At 40.8% G+C, this 5,354-nt stretch overlaps 1 protein-coding gene across 2 annotated transcripts in view; it reads right to left on the reverse strand.

The window, feature by feature from the left end:
• The window catches only part of LOC104952570 (probable G-protein coupled receptor 22), a 13,679-nt gene extending 8,792 nt beyond the window's left edge, over nucleotides 1-4,887 (reverse strand). The window contains exon 1 of one of the 2 annotated variants that reach the window (XM_010779415.1): nucleotides 4,643-4,887. The gene's annotated coding sequence lies outside the window, so the exon portion shown is untranslated. Of the gene's footprint in view, nucleotides 1-2,730; nucleotides 2,753-4,642 lie in introns of those variants that run through there. The other variant, XM_010779416.1, reaches the window with a different exon arrangement.
• Nucleotides 4,888-5,354: the final 467 nt, after the last annotated feature.

The following is a 5,354-nucleotide window of genomic DNA, read 5'->3' on the forward strand; positions in this document are numbered from 1 at the left end:
GACAATAGCAGGCTACAGATCACACACACACACACACACACACACACACACACACACACACACACACACACACACACATACAGACACACATTGATATTAGTACATTTGTGCACAAATCCACACACAGAGTTGTAGAACATGACACCTGCTGAGCCAAAGTGGTTTTGTGGCTGTAGATGAATACAGAGAGCACCAAAGTTATATCTGGAGCAGCACTGCAGTGTAGGGCTGTAACTGCTAGCGATTATTTAAGTTATTACAAGTTAAATTTAGAATTTCCCACTGGGTATGACGTCCAGCTGGCTTTCCGCCTTTAGTACGCCAACCCTCTTGAGGCTTGACCTTCAGATGTGAGGACGAATACCATTATGTTTACCATTTTCAAGAGTATCTTAGTGTATGGAACGTTCTAAATAAATTGTTGTATACAGCCAATAGGTCCACTTCATGCATGTACATAACTACACTCTGTGAAACCCTCCTGGGAAAACATCATATTTACAAACCATAGACTGACTGCAATTATATAGCGCTGTTCCAGTCTATGGGCCAGCTGCTCAGGGAAACTAACTTTCACACACATTCACACACAATGCTCTAGGAAGCCATTTGGGGTAGAGTATGAACTCTTATACTTCCCAGAAGCATCTCTCATCCATTATAACTAAATGTGTCCATGTTTTTGGCATGCTTTATAATGGTACTGTCTGCAAAATATCTCCACTAAATAAATCCATTCTTGACTTTATAACCCTGTGGTGAACACGAGTTGAGTGTGTTTCTGCTCTTAAATCAGACTGAATTTAACCAGTGTTTCCAAGTATCTTTGAATGTGAATCAACTGTGTCCGGGCAGGCGTATAGCTCCGAGGCAAAGAGTGTGAAGCTGTTTGTATAAGCAGTTCTCAAAAAACTGCGAACAGCGATATCACAGGTCATTTGTAGTGTCTGAATGGGCACGCTTCAAACACGCACTGCAACAGTTACAATAAATAGTAAAAAGTGTTAAGCAGTTGTGTCCACAATCTGTGCATGATGCCTATCACACTGTAATTTGTGGAGGTTTTCTTTTTCATGTGGCTTAATTCAATCCGAATTAAGGCAGGTGATGGACGACCATGGTTATAAAGAAATATCTCGAGGGAATTAGAGGTAATGTTAGCAAGTTAAGCTAATTAGCTTCCACTTTTCTTTAATGGACTAAGAACACAAAGGGTCCACCCAATGTTTAATGTCGTAAAGGGACAGATGTCTTAAATTGCTAATGGTTGGTACTGCACCACAAAAGTCGAAACATCTCCTAGAACTTGCCTTCAGATGTCAGTAGGCCGCTGCTATTGGAGTCATCGAGAGGTTTGAGGATGCCGTTTCCGCAACTATGTCCAACTCTGGATTTAACTTGGAATTGTTCACTTCAAATTGGAAAAGATTGCACAAGCTGCAGTACAATTAGACTTACTTACTTACTTGAACAGTGAGGAAAATACACATTTCAGTTGAATTCTAACTGCTTATGACCTCTAAAATATTCAAATGTGAAATGAAAGAAGAAGTTCTAAACAACACGCATGCATGTCCCATGATCTACACACAAACAAATATCTCTCCTGGACACTCCTAACAATCACTACTGTGTTAACATCACAGCAAGGGCAACGGTCAGGGGTCTGCTTCATTCTGATTGGTTTATTGACCCCTCCATTAAGGGGGTTGACAGCCATCAATTGTTTCTGTTGTTAAAGCTGCATCTATACTTTCTATACAGAAATCCATTTTCATTTCAGTCTTCGTGGTAAACATTTTGTCTGAGAAGGAGGAGGGAAATCAAAAACATCTGTTTCTTAAAGGTAGGGTAGGTAAGAATGGAGAAACCAGCTCGAGTGCGCTCGAATGTGAAAATACGCAGCCGAAAAAAATCTGCTCCTTCCTTCAGACTTTCTTACAGAGCCCCTCCTCCAACAAACACGGACGCGCACATGACCAATGAGGGCACGAGATAAGTTTGTGCACAGATGGAAGGCTGACAGGCAGGTAGGCCATCCAGTTATTTTAGCCGGGCCGGCTCAGATGATTGGTCGTGCTTTTTACAGCGCCACGGCTTCCAGAGATTAAATTTTTTTTATGTAATTATTGTCAAAGAGCATTTAATATATTCATTGCTATCGGGATGTTAAGAGCATTCCATGGAATATAACAAAAAGTGTTTCTGAAGTGAATTAACTACCCCACCTTTAAGTATTTAAAGTGTCTCTTAAAGCAACTGCTGAGGAGAACTAAGAGTGAACAGTGGCCATTTCAGCCACTGACCAGACTCCACTACAAATCCATTATTCAGGTGACTGTCCAAACAACAGGCAATTCAGGTTTGAGCAAATAATCGGCTCTCACTGAGGACCTTTCTGTTGTCCTGTTCACTAAATTATTTATCACTGAGCTGAAATATGGCCCTGATATAGCCAGCCATTGAAAAACATAAGCTTGGGGAAGAAGCAGCAAACAAAGGAAGAGTGGTTGGAAAAAGAAGAAATAGAGACAAGATAAAGGTGTGTGTTGTTAACAGACGGATGACAGATGCTGAACAGAAGACCTCTTGGGGAAAAATGATGAGGTTACTTAACAGCAGAAGGAGGCAATTAGAAGACGATGTATCCATGTGTGTGAGCTGGCGACAGAGAAGGGATGATGATGTGTTGATACAAAGGCAGAATGTCTTCAGCAGGATTTGTTTTACCTCCTTTATGTTCCCAATCAAAGTGTCGGCGGTAGAACACGGGGACGGCGTGGCGGAGAAACGCAGCTCAGGCCCAAACGCTTTCATCAAGATGTCTCTTTCTCTTTGCTTTCTTCCACCTCCACACTGTTGCACCCAGCCCCTCCCTTCTCCGTTATACTCCTCGTCACGCCTGCTGTGTCTTACTGCATTTAGTTTCACTTTTATAGTCATTATCTGTCCCTCTATACATCTCTCTTTGTTTTGTTCTTTGTCGTTTACACTGTTGTTTGTGACAAACAGCTGAGAGAGAAACGGCATGATCCAGCATGGACAATATGAGAGAATACGTCTGAGTTGTTTGATTCTCAGAAGGCAGATTCCACCTCTGCAATGCTGAGAGTATTATCTCACGAATACTGTTCGCTTTACTTGCCTGACAAAGAACAAATGCAATCAATTAAAAACTAAAACTATGCATGAGTTATGATTCATTGTGGATGTAATACATGTTCTTGATTTGGTGTGAAAAATGCTCTAGTCCAAAATGTTCACCATTGAGATCAAAGGAGATGACGATAAACGGGATTTGCTATGATCTGTTTTTGCCGACTAACATTCAAAAGCCAAACAAGTAATAAAAATAACAACCACAGGAGACAACAAGGGCATTGCTAATCAAGCAAGACACAAAAACTGAAACCTGATTGTGGATGGCAAATTGCCCTAAAAACACTCACAATGCGTTCATTGTGGTAAAATGTCATCACCATATAATCTTGAATATTGCAATATCACTCATCCTTTATTGATGCAGGGGGGCTTTTTGATATATTTTCTTATTTAAAACTGTTTTTCACAACAACAACAAAAAAGGATGTTCATTTAATAGATGTAATATCTGTGATGCATTATAATTTAAAATGTTTGCTTAAATCAATATGGATTATGTTTTATTGCCAACTAAGTATTATATAATGATTATAGGGATAGTATGTTGAATTGCAATTCTTTTGGCTATGATAATGGTTACAATACATCTGTATTTCGGTCCTAAACCAGATGTTTGTGTTTGATGATTTGTGTCTATGAACTTGTACATTTGGGTAAAATAAGACCTGCAAGAACAACCTGTTCCATATTAAGGTCTAGCCTATACTATTTGTTATTATAGTAAAACATTAATATTAGTTTAAGAGGCCATGTGTCTAGTCTTATCTTGTTTTACTCATTCTGCCACGATGTATTGAGGTGATTTCTCGCCAGGGGGGGTTTAACCATAACTCAGCGTCTAACAGACCGGGTCGGACAGTGATAAAAGACTACGAGAGGTTTTAAGGCATTTATCGGATATTTTAAGGCATGTTTGGCCCCCAGGCTGTGGGCACACACAACAGCAGCTTTGATGAAGCACACAGTGAGCAGGATGGAGAGATGCTTCTGCGGTGAAGACTCCCTAAGGAGCGTGGGAGAAATACAGCCTCAGAGCCCGTAACTGTGTCAAGCACCTATACTCCCACATACAGCCCGTGGTTTCTAATAAAACACAGATTACTATGCCAAATCGATATTTCGTGGAGCTCAGGGTGCCAAACAGCACACAGAGCGAGGTTAAGTCCATCTCCGGAATAAGTCAACACAGAAAGTTGGAGACAATGGCGCTAACAAGTGGTGTTATTAAGAAATGTGCACGATAAGTGATGGCTTAATTGGATACAAAAATTACGCTGCATAAAAGTGCATCTACGCTGAAAGTTATTGCATGCTTTTATTGAGTCAAATGTTTCAATCATATGTAAGTTATTTGACTGGATAAGGGTTACATGCAAATCGCTAGAATGTCTTTATCAGACAATCTGCTGCACACACAAAAACAGAAATGCAGAATAAAATAAAAACACATGAAATTGCTTTAGTAAAAGTGCTCTCTTACCTCTTGTTTCGGAGTCGTGCGCTCAGTGATCCATGTCTGCAGCGTCTCTTCTGTCCTGTGGATGTGCAGCAGCCGAGCACGCGCTCAGCACCACATCCAGCAGCTCCAGCAGATCCAGCAGGGGCCAGCAGGGGGCCACAAACACAGCTGCTCAGTGGGAAGGGCCACTACAGGAGGAGCTCAGGACCCTGTCAGGATGATCACTAACCGACTGGAGGAGGAGGAGGAGGAGGAGGAGGAATCTGGAACGAGTTCATCATATCAGGTCTTGGTCTTTGAACTTTAAAACCCCCACCCTTAACATATTCTGTGATAAATATTAATATTGTTAAAGGCATGTAGAAAACATGTGGAGCTTTGCACAGAGAGCTGCACAAAAAAGAGATGCATTGCCCCAAGTGACGACATTGGAGTCACCTGGATTGAGGCTGAAGACTAGAGGTTTAATGGTTTGGGTTTGAAGACTGCAAGTGTGGGATTTAAATAATCTAGGAGTGGGTGGGTTTATAAATGAGATTACATCTTTATGTATAATCTATGATTTATGCTTGAGCCACATTAGCATAATACATCCTACTGTCTGAAGGTGGGCGAGTTGCTTTATGGGTATCGTAGGAGCCAGGTTCTGAAAAGGGAGAATTCTTGAAATACATTTAAAAATAAAAATAAAGGAAATTATGGTGCAAAAATGTTTCTGATCCCCTTTTTCCTA

This window comes from Notothenia coriiceps, unplaced genomic scaffold (assembly GCF_000735185.1).
Source record: "Notothenia coriiceps isolate Sejong01 unplaced genomic scaffold, NC01 NC01_scaffold00020194, whole genome shotgun sequence".
Taxonomy (NCBI): domain Eukaryota; kingdom Metazoa; phylum Chordata; class Actinopteri; order Perciformes; family Nototheniidae; genus Notothenia; species Notothenia coriiceps.